Consider the following 13,608-nt stretch of genomic DNA (forward strand, 5'->3'; position numbering starts at 1 on the left):
TCTGTCCTTCCATACCATGTTCTAGGGGCGGCGCTAACAGCATCCATTCTCAGTGTCTGTCAGGGAAGGATGGCTAAGCTATGAGTGACGACCAGAGGGATTTCCTTTGCGATGGCGGTTGGGTTGCTCAGACCTGCTCCTTCCTGGTTCTCCCCTGTCCCCATCCCCGAGACAGACAGGTGGCCTCAGCCTCAGCAGGACATTGTAGTCAGGAAGTATCTCCACACGCCGCAGAGATGCCCATGAAGTGAGGAGGAGACAGGATTAGTCCCTTTGGCTCTCACTTCAGAGAACGGAGGAACAGAGAGGCTAAGGAGAGGGACCAGCATGGTGGGGCTTCTGAAAGCCGTGGTTTTGGAGTTTGGGGGAACCCGGGAGGCTTGGAAGGGAGGGATGCTTTCTTTGAAGGTCTTGCGGGCTGATCTGTTGCTTAAATGGGTGGTGGGCGTGTGCTGGGCTGGTCCAGAGCGGGGAGCTAAGGCCACCTGGAGGAGTTACAGAAACAGGTGAGGCTTAGCTCACAAAAGTCCTGCGTAACCCTAGGATCCGTGGTGAAGCAGCTTCGGGCTCGGGATGGCAGCAGGGAGGGGCCAGGGAGGGCAGGCTGACCTTCGAGAACCCTTCCAGCTCTGAGAAGCTGGACTCCCTGACCCGTGTCCAGTGTATCAGTCAGAATAAACCAGGGATGCAAGAATGTGTCAGCTTTGCCCCGGAGCACCCAGAACACGTCGATGAGTTCTGAGGTTGATTAGTGATGTCTGCCATGAGCTCGGCCGGGGAAGCTGTTGGCCCGTATGCTTCCTGTTTGCTTTTCCTGCCCCAGGCTTGCTCTTAATCCCTGTCTCCTCTGGCGTTCCCCGTTTTGTTTTTGTTTTCTTTTTTCCTGAAGATAAGTTGCTAAAGATCAAGCCCTACAACCAGGAGCCCCGAGTTTCATACCTGCTTTCCTCTCTTTTCTGTCTCCTGTGCGCTGCCTGGGGTCCTGTTTGACAGTAAGGGCCAGAAGCTCATCTGCCATTTCCATGGGGAGCCTCTCCTGAAACACTTGCAGGCGGAGGAGACTAGTCCCTGGATGTGGCAGCTTCTTGAGCGCCTCACAAGGGCTGTGGGGCAGCTGGTGTTAGCAAAGGTGACGTGTCCCCACCGGCCGGGGACCCGGGACACCGAACGTTCGGGGCCTTGGTCTTCTCGTGTTTGTAACAGAAATGGCAGTGCTGACCCTCGCAGCCGGTCTCCTTAGAGGTTGTTACGCAGCTCAAAGGAGGTTGTGGGTGGAAAGTGCTGGGGGCGGGCTGCCCAGGTGTAGACTCACCACCGTGCGGGCGTTCAGGCTGGAGGTGGGCTGAGCCCCAGCTGCATCACGTGGACGGGACAGGATCTGCTGGCGGGGAACGGGGTGACCCCAAGCCTTGTGGGGCTGGTGGCAGAGCGCGGTCTGGGGCCATCTTTGCAGTAGAATTAATCCTCTCAGCGCTGTTCACACCGGCTGGGGAGGACTGGGGGTGGGCGGCCGGGGATCGAGAGAAAATTCTGGATGTCCAGGAGCTGGTTCAGCCTGCCGAGCTGTCCTGCCTCCAGTCGGGAGGGCTTTTTGCAGCCCCAAAGGCTCTGGGCAAGAGGCTTTAATCTAATTACATGCTTTATTTGAGCCAATTTGTTTTCCAATCCATCTTGTTCAAGCAAGAAGAAAGAGCATGCTGGGGGACTCATGGCACCCTCTTGTTCCAAGTGGAGAAGAGGAGATGCTCTCCTGCCTCATGTGGCCAGTGCAGCCCCTGACCTCTCCCAGCCTGGCCACCCCACCCCCAAAACCGGGCTGGAGGCCGCCCTGCCCTCCCCCCCCCCCCCCAACCAGGGAGGGCCCGGGGCTGGGGACCACAGTCATCAGCTGAGGGAGGGAAAGGCTGCTTGCTGCTCCCCTTTTCTGGGAGGCCAGCGTCCCTATGTCTTGCACCAGGTGGAAGGAAACGGGACAGGCTTCCAGGGCAGGCAGAGCAGGAGGATGGTGGTGGTGGGGTGCTCATTCCCGTGAGGTCAGCCTGGCCCGCAGCCTTCCCAGCTTTTGCTGGACGAGCTGCCCTCAGCATCCCAGGCCCAGTATTTTAAATCTGCAAATATATTTTCATAACGAGGCAGCGGATTTAGAATCTGTGTTATTAAAGTCCAAACCAAACACCAAAGCCCTTGCACCCTCCCTGGAGAGGGAAGATTTATGGCCCAGCTTTTGTGTTTCCCAGCGTTTTCCAGAACTGTCTTTCTCCACCCTTCCTTCAGAGTCCTGCTTCGGGCCTTTGCTTGCCTGCCTTTTATGCAAACTCCCGTGTTTTGGGGTGGGGCCCCTTGAGGGGCCTGGTGTCTTCTGCCTTTGGACAGGGGAGCACGGTGGTGGCAGCTGAGCCCCCCCCCCCCTTTTACTCAGCTCATTCAACAAATATTTATCGAGGGCTTACACGTGTCCCGGGCCCTGGGGAGAGAGCAGCGACCAAGGCCGTGGCCTCCGTTCTTGGGGAGGGAAGCAGAAGGTAAACCAAACTGAATATGCGCTGTGTGGCAAGTGCTGGGAAATAACCAGATCCCCTAAAGATGGGTTTGCTTTTCCGAATAGCCAAAAGTCAGTCAGTCCATATTTGAGTGAGAATTGTAAAAAAAAATATATATATATATATATATTTTTTTTTTAATCGGGCGTGCCCAGCAATCCAGTGAGAAATCTCTGACTCAGAGAGGTGCAGTAACGTGCCCAGAGACACACAGCTTGAATGTCCTGGGGTCAGCATTTCCAGTTCCTCAACAGCCTACCTGCTAATGTCCATCTACCTGCATCCTGCAGCCTTGAAGTTCATGGGTATTCTGAGATAGACCATTCCTGCTGGATCGCATCCTGGGGTGCAGGTGGAGATGGGTGATCCAAAGAGAACAGGTCGAGGAGACCCGCAGGAGGGCCCCCCGGGACTGGAGCTCAAAGATGTGACTTTTCAGACACCAGCTGCAAATCCCAACAGGCAGCAGGGCCTCCTGATTCGGGGGGGCCTCTCAAGCCCTCTCCAGCCCAGCTCACGCCCTCTTTGTTGTCACAGAGCTTAGCCGGCTTCACGGACGCCCAAGCCTGACCCCACGCTTTCTCGTGGGTGTCACCGAATAATCACAAATGTTGCTAACTGCGTCCCTCATTTGGGGAGCCCATATCTGTGGGTTCGCTTGGCCAGGCAGGCTTGGTACCTCACGGGGGTGACTGCTTTTGGCTTATTTTATACTGTGATGTCCAGTGGGTTCAGCGAGCATTCAGGGGTGACCTGCACTGCGCCAGGTGCTGGGACCAAGGTCCAGTGCTCCGCTGGGAGAGGGGTGCAGCCAGGCTGTTCTGGAACGTCGGATGGGTGGCTCCAGGTCCTGAAAGGATGGTGATCGTGGAGGCAGACGAGGCTCCGGGGGCCCAGACCCCCTCCCCCAGCCACTTCTTGGTTTGGGTCAGTTTTGTAGTCTCAGCTGAGGACCAGGGTCCGGCCCCAGCTTTCCTGCTGCTTGTCATTCACCTCGTTTAGCTGGGGACCCACTGAGGGTGCTCTGAGTGCAGGTTGGCAGGCGAGAGGTCATGTCCTCGACAGGTCGTCTCTGTGTGACAAACCTGGTCTCTGTCACTGCACCATCGTTGCTCCCTCCTAAATCTTGCACGTGAGCAGGACGGTTATTGTCATCACCCTGACCACGTTTTGCTGAGGGGGAAACTGAAGCTCGGAGTGGTTAAGGGCCCCAGATCATTGGGCTGGTGATGTGACCCCTTTTGATAAGAAACAGCTGCTTCCCCTGGAGCCCCTCCCAGGTGACTTTCAGTGACACCGTCGGGGCCAGAAGCAGGTACATGGCCAGGATGGGCCACAAGGGAGTGTTGGAGAGTATTTAAATTGGAAACATTGGGGTTTGCTATCTGGGAGGAAAGGAGGGTGGGTGCTGGGGAGGCAGTAGCCTGGGTCTGTCAGACCCAGGTCTGATGGTTGAGCCGTCACAAGCTGGTGGCTCTGTGGGAGAAAGTACGGGAAAGGAGCGCCCTGGGTGGGCTTTGTGCGGTGCGCCTGCCGCCCGGCCCTGCAGGTGCAGCTAGGAGACTTCCTGGGAAGCCCTGGGTGCCTGTGGCCGTAGTTGGGGCAGGGCAGGGCTCCCCTTGGAGCACAGGGTGGGGGCCAGAGCACCAGCTTTGGCTCTAAGCTGCTGAGCCCTGGGCTCCCAGCTTGATGCAGGAAGAGGATCTGGCACTTGGTTCCTGCCACTAGAAAGCACGCAGGTCCGTACTTCCTCACTGGAATATGTAGCTGCACTCTGAGAAGGAATGAGGCTCCTGGGGCCGAACGACAAGGTAGGTTTCTAAGAGCTTGGGAGCTGGCTCTTTTTAAGGACAGCACAGAGTGGAGGTCGTGTTCTGGTGGCCTCAGGTGTGAGGTGGGAGGGTGAATGCCTCCCTCCTCCCGCACAACCAGAGACCCTGCACCCTGCAGCGCCGAGCAACTGAGGCTGGGCTAGAACCTTCTCGTGGCTTTGCATTCCATTTAAAATAGAATCCAAACCATACCTGGCCCCACACAGCCCATCAGACTATGTGAGTCACCTCTCTGCCCCCTCTCTTCATTCACTCTGTGCAAGGCACCCCAGCCTTCATTCAGTTGCTGGGAGGTGCCGGGCATGAGCCTGCCTCAGGGCCTTTGCACAGGCTGTCCTCCCTGCTTGGAACCCTCTTCCTTCAGATCTTTTTGCCCCACCCCTTTCACACTGTGTAGGTCTCCGTGTTGTGTTACCTGCTCAGGGAAGATCCTTGGCCACTCTAGCTAGAGAAGCACCCTCACTCCCAACCACCATACGCACACTTGGCCGACAACTCACTTTTGGTTTGTCCCTTGATACTAATGTGTGTGGAATTGCAAGAGAATGGAAGTTTGCGCGCGCGTGCGCGCGCGCGCACACACACACACAGAGTCACCATCTCTTGGGGGGATAGAGCACTTCCCAGTGGCAGGGGGCCCATGGATTACAAATACAAGTGTCACCTTGTTGACGACAGATATCAGCTTTTTATAGGATCCCCCATAAAGAAGTGGCTCCCCATCCTCACTGAGGAGAGACCAGCTTCAGAATAGTTTTAGGGTTTTTTTTTTTCCTTTTGAATACAAGAATTATATACTTGTTATAGTAAAATGAAAAATATAGAGAAGCCAAAGCAAGAGCATAAAAACCAACCATGGTCCCACCAACCCACATTTCGGTGCATAACATACTCTTCTAGAATAAAATCCAAACCCCTGCCAAGGTTGACCAGCTCCCGGGGACCCCCTGATCTCTGGCTGCCACCCCCTTCATTCGCTTCCTCCCTCCTGCCTGGCCCTTTGCTGCTCTGTGTGCTTCACGGAGCGAAGTCCTTGTCATCCTTGATGTCACCTCCCTCAGACTGGCCTTCATAAATCCATCCCCACGCCTGTTCTCCACCAGCTCACTCTGCTCATCGTCTCCCCTTTATGAGTGTCACTCTTGGGTGAGAGTGATCACACCCATGTTATTGACCTGTCTCTTCCTGCTGCAAAGCCCCCATGACTGTTCCTGAGCCTCACTGTACACCCAGCATCTCTCAGCCCTGGCCATGCGGAACTCGTTTAGCCAACTTTGTAAGGGGGTGAATGGATGATAACTTCATAGACGTGGAGGTGCTGCACCAAAGGGTGTGCATCTTCCCATGGTTTTGACATTTCGATACCAGTTGCATTCAGAGAAGAGGAATTTGCACCCCTACCTCATTGTGTGTGCATGTGTTTGCCTTTCCCTGTTTGCGAGCCACAAGTCCTGTATTCCCATTGATTTAAGCTGCATTTCCTTGATTACTTGAGATTGGCCATTTTACATCTCCTTGTCCCCCCTTTACCTCCTCCTGTGAATTGCCTGTTCTTCTCCTTTGAATTTTAAGTTGCTTGTCTTATTGGTTCGGAAGAGTTCTTTATATATGAAAGACCCCAATCCTTTACTATCTGTGTTGCAAATGCTTTTGGCTTTCTTCTAGTCATTTGCTCACAAGGTTGCATGCCTAGTTCCACTGGCTGTCCATTGCTGGGGGCTGCCTCATTTGCGGGGTGGGGGGGGGGGGGTCCTTGGCTTTTCTGCCCCAGAGCCGCAAGTCAGAAGGACATTATGTTGTAGGAGGCAAGTAAGGCTTAGAGGTGTTGGAGTGGATGGGCAAGACCAGCATGGGCTTAGAGAGATGTCTGGGTGCTCAAGAACTGCCTGTGAGCCCGGCTCTCCCGGAGAGGTGGCTGAACTCTGGGTACAGTGCTTGTGGGTGCAGATTCTAAAAATGTGGTCTTACTGGGGGAAGAGCATTGTCACCTGCAGCCTCGGACAGAGAGGCGAGAGTTGGCTTCATGAGGAGTGCCTCCTCCATCCTCACTGCGCCTTCCCTACGATGGCCTAGTTTACGAAACCCATGGCCACCTACCGTGTACAAATGGGACTCTGGCCTGAGGGGTTCCAGGCGGCTCCATGGCTCCGGGTCAGATGAAGCCAAAACACACTTCCTCTGGGCAGACTGGCCTCACCTGCCTTTTGTCACCTGCTGGTGGGCAGAGTGGCCCAGTTGAAATGGGTAGAGCCAGCGAGGGGTCCCTCCTAGCCCCCTGAGCTCTTCCACCCTGGCCAGGGGGCGGCCAGGAGCCCCTCCCTCCCCTGTACCCAGCTGGTGGAATCTGCCAACTCACCCACCCTTCAGGCCTCAGCCTTGGGATGGACCTTGGGGGCTGGTGTCCCTTGCTCATCCCCCCCACGACCCCACCTTCCCGAGCCTGACAGCCCAAAAGCAGGGAGGTAGGGGTGCTGCTCAGAGCGAGACCTTGGCCAGCTCCCCGCCCTGCTCCGAGGGAGGCACCAGATGCAGCGCCCTTGGCTCCGACCAGGGGACGCTGGGCCCCGCCTGCCATATGTTCCGAGATGAGCTTCGATCCGGCGAGCAGGCCTGCCCAGCAGGATTTTTGGCACCTGGGACACAGGAGGCAGACCAGAGGGATGAGCTACCCAAGGTGGTGGCAGAGGAGGAGGCGGCTCGGCCGCTGGGATTGGGCCTGTAGGGCCCCCTCTTGGCTCTTGGCTGTGGCTTGGTCAGGGGAGCAGGTGGGGGGAATAAAAGGGAGGTCGGCTGCTCCCAGGAGGAGCCAGGATGCCAGCCAGCCAGGATGGGCCTGCTGTGAGTCGCAGATGGCAGCCTCCGGGTCTCCGCGGCTCTCCCGGGTCCCCGTGTCCCTCCCTGGCAGCTCCCCGTCTTTTTGGGGGAGGAGGATGGGAGCGGCGGGGGACCCGGATGCAGAGGCCCCTGCAGATTTCACTGTATTTACCTGTACCATCAGTTCGAGCCCCCGAGGGTCCCCTGAGAGAGTGGGGGCCGCCGAGCATCCTGCTCACCCCTCACTCGCTACTCCTGTGCGGGGGCAGACTGAGGCGCCGGGGCCCGGCCACTGGTCCAGGGAGGCTGGGACCCCGCCGGGCAGAAAACATCAGGCCCAACTGGTGAATGAGATCAGTCGGCTGGTCTGCAGGGTCTGTGTGTGGATAAGCTCATGCTGGCTTTTATATCAGGGTTGAATCATAGGATGCTGCCCCCCCCCCTTTTTTTAAGTTGCAAAACGATCGATTTTAGGTATCTGCACGTGGTCCAATTTCCATCTTTTCCTGTTTCTGCCCAGATCAAGTAGCACTGGATCCAGAGATTGCTGAAGATTCTTTGTCTCTTCTTTAGTTTGACTTGGTCATTTACGTTTTCCTAAAAAGTCATGCAGTTCATTCCGTGTCCAAGATTTCGGCCTAAAGCTTAATACCGTAGCAGCCTTATAATTTATAATTATAATTTCGACTCTGACAATAGTCCCTTCCTCATTACTTCCTAACGCGGGTCTGATTTCTCTCTCGTATTCATAATTAGGCATGACAGTGTTTTGTCTGGTTTTTGTTGTTGTTTGGTTGTTTTTGGTGTGTGTGTGTGTGTGTGTGTGTGTGTGTGTGTGTGTTTAAGTTTATTGGTTTGGGGACTTTCCTGAGAATCCGTTTTTGGGGGTATTTACAACGTGTGAGTTTTTTCTGGTGTTCCATGCTGTTACTTTCTACTTCTGCTGCCAGTCTCTCTCCGGCTTTCTTTCTAACTTCTAGAGTTGAGTACATATATTTTTCATTCTTTTCTGTTTAACAGTAAATCCTATGTGTTACATTGTCGTCAGGAAATGTGGCCTGTCTGCTTCCAGCTCCTTTGGAATTAATTTAGCATCGTTTTACTGCTCAGGTTACTGTCTGTTCCTTTTTGCGTTCCTAACACTTTTGGTCTTAATATATTTCAATAAGATGTTATTCCACACAAAACATTCTCTCTTTTTTTATTATGAGGCAAACTTCTTAGTTAGCAGGTGACGAACTTAGAACTTCTTTAAAGAAGCTTACAGCATCTTCTTTCAAAGTTGTAAGCTTTAAAAACAAATTGCTTCATTTGGTGATGTCCCTCTGAAATGGTTTATTTTAATATTTTTTAAATCCATTCTTCAGTAGAGGGGTTGAATCCGTTAAGAGGCATTGTTTTGTTTTTAGATAGTTGCTCTTCTGTAATCTTGATTGATCTCAGTTGCTTTTTATATATTCCACGTTTTCTATTTTTCTTTTTTTTAACATATTTCCTATAATTAAAAAAGATTTTTTTAAAGTAATCTCTACACCCAACTTGGGGCTTAAACTCACAACCCTGAGATCAAGAGTCTCTGCTCTACCCACTGCACCAGCCAGGCACCCCCATATTACCTATAATTTATTTCCCATTTTCTCTAGTGTTTCGTGGTTGCCTTTGGACTTTTCGAAAGCACTATTTGATCTAATGGCTCTTCTTTGTCCGAGCCAAGCAGGAAGGAGCATCTCTTACATTCTACCTACTTAAGACTCATTCCACTGCTTAGTTTTTGTTAATATGATCTAGGTTTCAGACTACACTTTATAGTTATTTATACTTATATGTATTTATACTTAGATATACACAGACGTTTTCTTTCAAACATTTAAAAATTATTTTGACATTTGCCTTCAGTTTTAGAACCAAATATGAAATCTCCATGTTCACGGGTTTCCGAGCCCATGACCAATGCATTCGTAGTGTATGATCTCACCAAGACTGTCCCCCTCTTGAACTCTTACTTTTGATTCATGTCATGGTTGGTTGGAAAACATTCTCAAGTACCTCTCTCAAAAGGAATGCATGATGAGAATATTGTCTGTAGCCTTGCACGCTGGAGAATGCCTTCTGCTCATTGTGGCCTGCACACATATGAGACAGTCTAGCTGGGTATAAAATTCCTCGATCACAGACTTTTCCCTCCTCAAGACCTATGGGCTGGCTTCTTTTTGTTGATTTCTAATCCATCTGTAATTTTCCCTCATCCTGGTATTTCATATGTTGTGCAAAGATGTGTCTGGGTGTTGGTCTCTCTTCCTTGATGTTTTTCCATAAAGTCAGTGAGCCTTATCCTTCTGCCTGTTGGTCTGCCTTTAGCTCAGGAGTCCGATCTTCGATCCTTGTTTCTATCCCACTCTGCCTTCGCTCCCCATCGTATGTCAGCCTCCACATTCTCTCTTATATCCTTACCATTCTCTCTTTCATGGTTTCCACGTCTTTATCCTTTTCTTCTAGAATTTGCGAGAGTTTCCCCAGTTTTTATTCTCTGTGTGTCCGAATCAGGTGTCTCCAGGATCGTTTCTCTTTGCTGCTTCCAGAGTAGGTTTTAACTGTGCTACTGAGTTTTTAGGTTTTGGTTTTTCCAGCTCTTCTTTCTTTCCTGTGTCACGTTCTTTGTATCGTCATATGGCCTCTTCAGCTCAGGCTCGTCTTCCCTTCCGGCTTTCTTCTCCAATTTCACAGAGACCGTGTCGTTTTAGATCTTTTTTAGTCTGCCATGCCGCATTCGGTTACACGTTGTCCGTGGCTGGTGTCAAATCCCAGCAACGGACTTTGAATACTTGTGATACAGACCGTATGGCCTGCAATGCCTAAAATATTTACTGTTTGGCATTTTGCAAAAAAATAAAAAATAAAAATTGCAGATCCCTTTACTAGCACAACAGCTGGATACCCATCTCAGCTGAAAGCTGGATGGCAGAGGAAGAGACGCAGCTCTGGCCCTACTCCCTGGCTCCTACCGGTGTTTCCCCTTGATTCACTTTTGCTCCATGGAGATAGTATCCTTCTGTCTGCACCCCCTGATTTCCTCATTCTCTGCACCAGTAATTTTGATAAAAATGCAAGTTCAAATATGCTGTCTGTCCTTCCGGGCCCTACCCTCCCTTAAGCTAGCCCCTCCCTAGAGGAGGGCACCACCCCCAGTGCCCCTGCCTACTTCCTGCCCATTTGTTTTCTGGTTCTTGTCCCTGTGCCGTCTCTTTTTCTAAGATCTTCCCGTGCATCGGACAAAAGGTTGTGTCTTGAGGTAAAACCTCGGACAGGTTTTGCTCATTCCAGCACCATCTGCCTTTAATTAATAGAGATTGCTCCCAGATTCCAACATCGGGTCATCTATCAGTTTGGTTTTTGGCGTGAGTGTGAATTTTCATTTTTCTCATTGTCTTTACAGCTATTTTGGAACCAAACAAGGAGAGGCTCCATGGGTGGCTGCCAAGTAGATATGCCATTTTGAAGGAGTCAGAACTGCATGTAAAAATTGTGGTTTGTCCATCTTGAGGCAGTTTCTGTGGCTGTGTGTGTATTTGATAAAAGAAGAAAAGGCAGGAACATTTTCCCTATCCAGGGACCACTTGTCCAATGACCTCAGTTCTCTGGAATACACCTAAAACAAAGAGTCCGCAAGCCGCCAGATAGCTGCCACAGTGTCCATGTTCTGGACGCTATTCACATTACCCAAAGGGGAGCATTTCCATCTCCCTCATTGCAAGCCGATTTACCCATGTTTTATGTACAGTTCTAACAATCTCAGTCTTTGTTTCCCTAGCTCCACAACCAAACTGGAATCGGCAAATCTGAAGGGAGTAGGGGACATTTTACAATGAGCACACTGACCTAAGAAGTATTTCTGGGGCACCTGGGTGGCTCAGTCGGTTGAGCCGTGCAGCTCAGGTCACCATCCCGGGGTCCTGGGATGGAGTCCCACGTCGGGTCCCCTGCTCAGCGGGGAGTCTGCTTCTCCCTCTCCCTCTGCCCCCCCCCCCATTCATGGTCTCTCTCTCACTCTCTATCTCAAATAAATAAATAAATAAAAATCTTTTTTAAAACAGAAGTATTTCTGATGGACAGAAAGGAAAGACACAGGACGCGCGCCCCCCCCCCCCGCCCCCTGCATACAACTATAAATGCTCAGAGGCTAGTGCCGTTTCCCCCAAGAGCAGGCAGCTTAGGGTTCTCTGTGTGAGCACCCTCCAGTGTGAGTCCACAGCCACCTTCTCTGAGCCTCTCCTCTGCCAGTCCGCATGCTCCATGCACCCTGTCCCCACCTCCCATAGCTCCAGGTGCTTCGGACAGTGGCTCCCAGGACCCTGGCTGGCTGCACATCAGGCTCCCCTGGGAAATGTCAAGAATCAGGACATGCAGCCTGCCCCCTGAACCAGGGAAATCAGGTCTTGGGGATGGGACCCAGGCATCGGTGTTTTTTAAGGCTTCCAGCTAATTCCGCTGTATGGCCCAGGCTGAGAAGCAGGGCTAATACTAATATGTTTTCATTGGGCAGGGAATGGATGCCACACATTCTAGGATGATTTCTGTCCCAGGTGGATACTTAGTTCTGGAAAGAACTGCTGTAGATGTCACCAGGAGGGAAGGCAAGAAGTGAGGGCTCGAGGTGCCCTGGGAGGTTGTCACTGGGCTCTGCCACCGTGCCTTTGGCCCCACAGCGTGTGGCTTATGTGCAGCAGGTGTTCTAGAACCTTCCTGAGCCCTGGCTTCCTGGCTTTCAGGCGGGACCAGCAGGGCCTCCCTCGCAGGGTTGCAGAGCCCAGGGCTACAAGGTGCTGTCCCCACCCCCACCCCCAGGCTGTGTGCCTCAGGAGGAGGCAGGGCGTAGGTGATTTCCTGCCGACCAGAATGCAGCCCGTGGGCCAACGGCTTCTGACTTGGGTAAAAAAATAACAAGAAGGCGAGGAGCGAGCGGGTTCAAGGCTGTCCCAGGAATCACGTCACCCAGCGCCACTCGCATTCCAATTAGCTTCCCTAAGTGGCGAGAGCAGGGAGGGATCCCAGCCAGCTCGCTCTGGACGGCGGGACTTAACACACAACCTGGATTCGGCCGCGGTGGTGGCTTTGCTGTGCGCGTCATCTGTCCCTGAGCTGGTTGACACATGGCCCAGAGCAGCTCCTCCCCAGCGGGAGGCGGGGTGCGGTGGCCCTGGTGCGGGTACCGCTGGTCTGTGCGTTTGGGCCGCCGTCACCTCGCCTTGACTTTGGCCGCCCTAGAATTAGGGCCGCGGTCTCTGGATGGCCCCGGCCCTGCCTCCCGAGAGGTCCCCCTCCCCCAGTCGCCAGCCAGCCAGCCAGCCACCTGGCAGAAGTCTCTAGCGCGGTAGCCTCCCGGTGCCCCTGGCAGGGTGTCCTGGTGGGGGGCGGGGGGGTCCCAGGGCTCAGACCACAGGGGAGCAGGAAGGGGAGCTGCTTTTTCCCCCATTTCCTGAGACTGGTTCCCAACTGGGTACCCCTCCCCCTGCCCCCGCCCGGCCCTGGAAGCTGGCTCAGGAGAAGCAGGGGGCTGCCAGGCCCGTGGCCCCCAGGGCAGTGGGATGGAGCTGTTTCGACTCTAACTGAGGCACCAGTCATTGAATTCCGGGACCTGGTAGGAGGCAGCCACCTCCCACGGGGCCATAGGCTGACTCTGGGGGGGTGGGGAATTGCTGGAACACGGGGTACTCTTCATTGCCCCGCTCTGAGCTTCGTGCCCTGCTCACATTTGAGGGGATCCACCAGTGTTTGCTGAGACACAGCATGGCATAACCAAGAGCACAGTAATCAGGCATCCCACGTCCGAGTTCAAAGCCCAGCCTGGGCACCAGCTGTCAGGGATGCCTTGGGCAGGGGGTCTCTGTGTTCTGATCTGCAGAACGGGACTACCACCCCGACATCCAGGAACGGTGGTGAGAATTGAGTGAGGCCTGGCACGTCGGGCAGTGGTGTGGGGCAGGCTGGGGTGATTTCTTGGGCCTCGCTGCCGGGCTGGCCATTGTGCTAAGGGTGTCGGTCCCCCGCGGATCCAGCCGGTCCCAACACCTTGTCAGAAGAGCGGGGAACACTGGCAGGGAGAGGGCCAGGCTGGGCCGAGGTGGGAGGCTTCCTCCGGTGGGTGGACACAGGCCACCCCCAGGAGAAGCAGGCCTGGTGGCTGGCAGGCCCTGGGGCGGGGAGGGCCTGTGCTTTCCGCCAGGCTCGCGCTCCAGCTTCGAGAAGCCCCTGATGGGCTCCCTGGCAGTCGCAGGCCCGGCAGCCCTGCCTCTCAGCAGTAGGGCCCATTAGAACTGAACAACTCTTCGCAGGGCATTCTATTTGCACACTCCAGTAGAGTGGACACCAAAGGGGTTTTCTAATGCTTCATGGGCTGCTAATTTCCTCCGTGACCTCTTTTGTTG

General features: G+C 53.6%; 1 protein-coding gene across 4 annotated transcripts in view; it reads left to right on the forward strand.

The window, feature by feature from the left end:
• NTN1 (netrin 1) overlaps window positions 1-13,608 on the forward strand; it is a 174,439-nt gene that overhangs the window by 144,144 nt on the left and 16,687 nt on the right. The gene's annotated exons all lie outside the window — the stretch shown is intronic.

Source organism: Zalophus californianus, chromosome 16 (assembly GCF_009762305.2).
Source record: "Zalophus californianus isolate mZalCal1 chromosome 16, mZalCal1.pri.v2, whole genome shotgun sequence".
Taxonomy (NCBI): Eukaryota; Metazoa; Chordata; class Mammalia; order Carnivora; family Otariidae; genus Zalophus; species Zalophus californianus.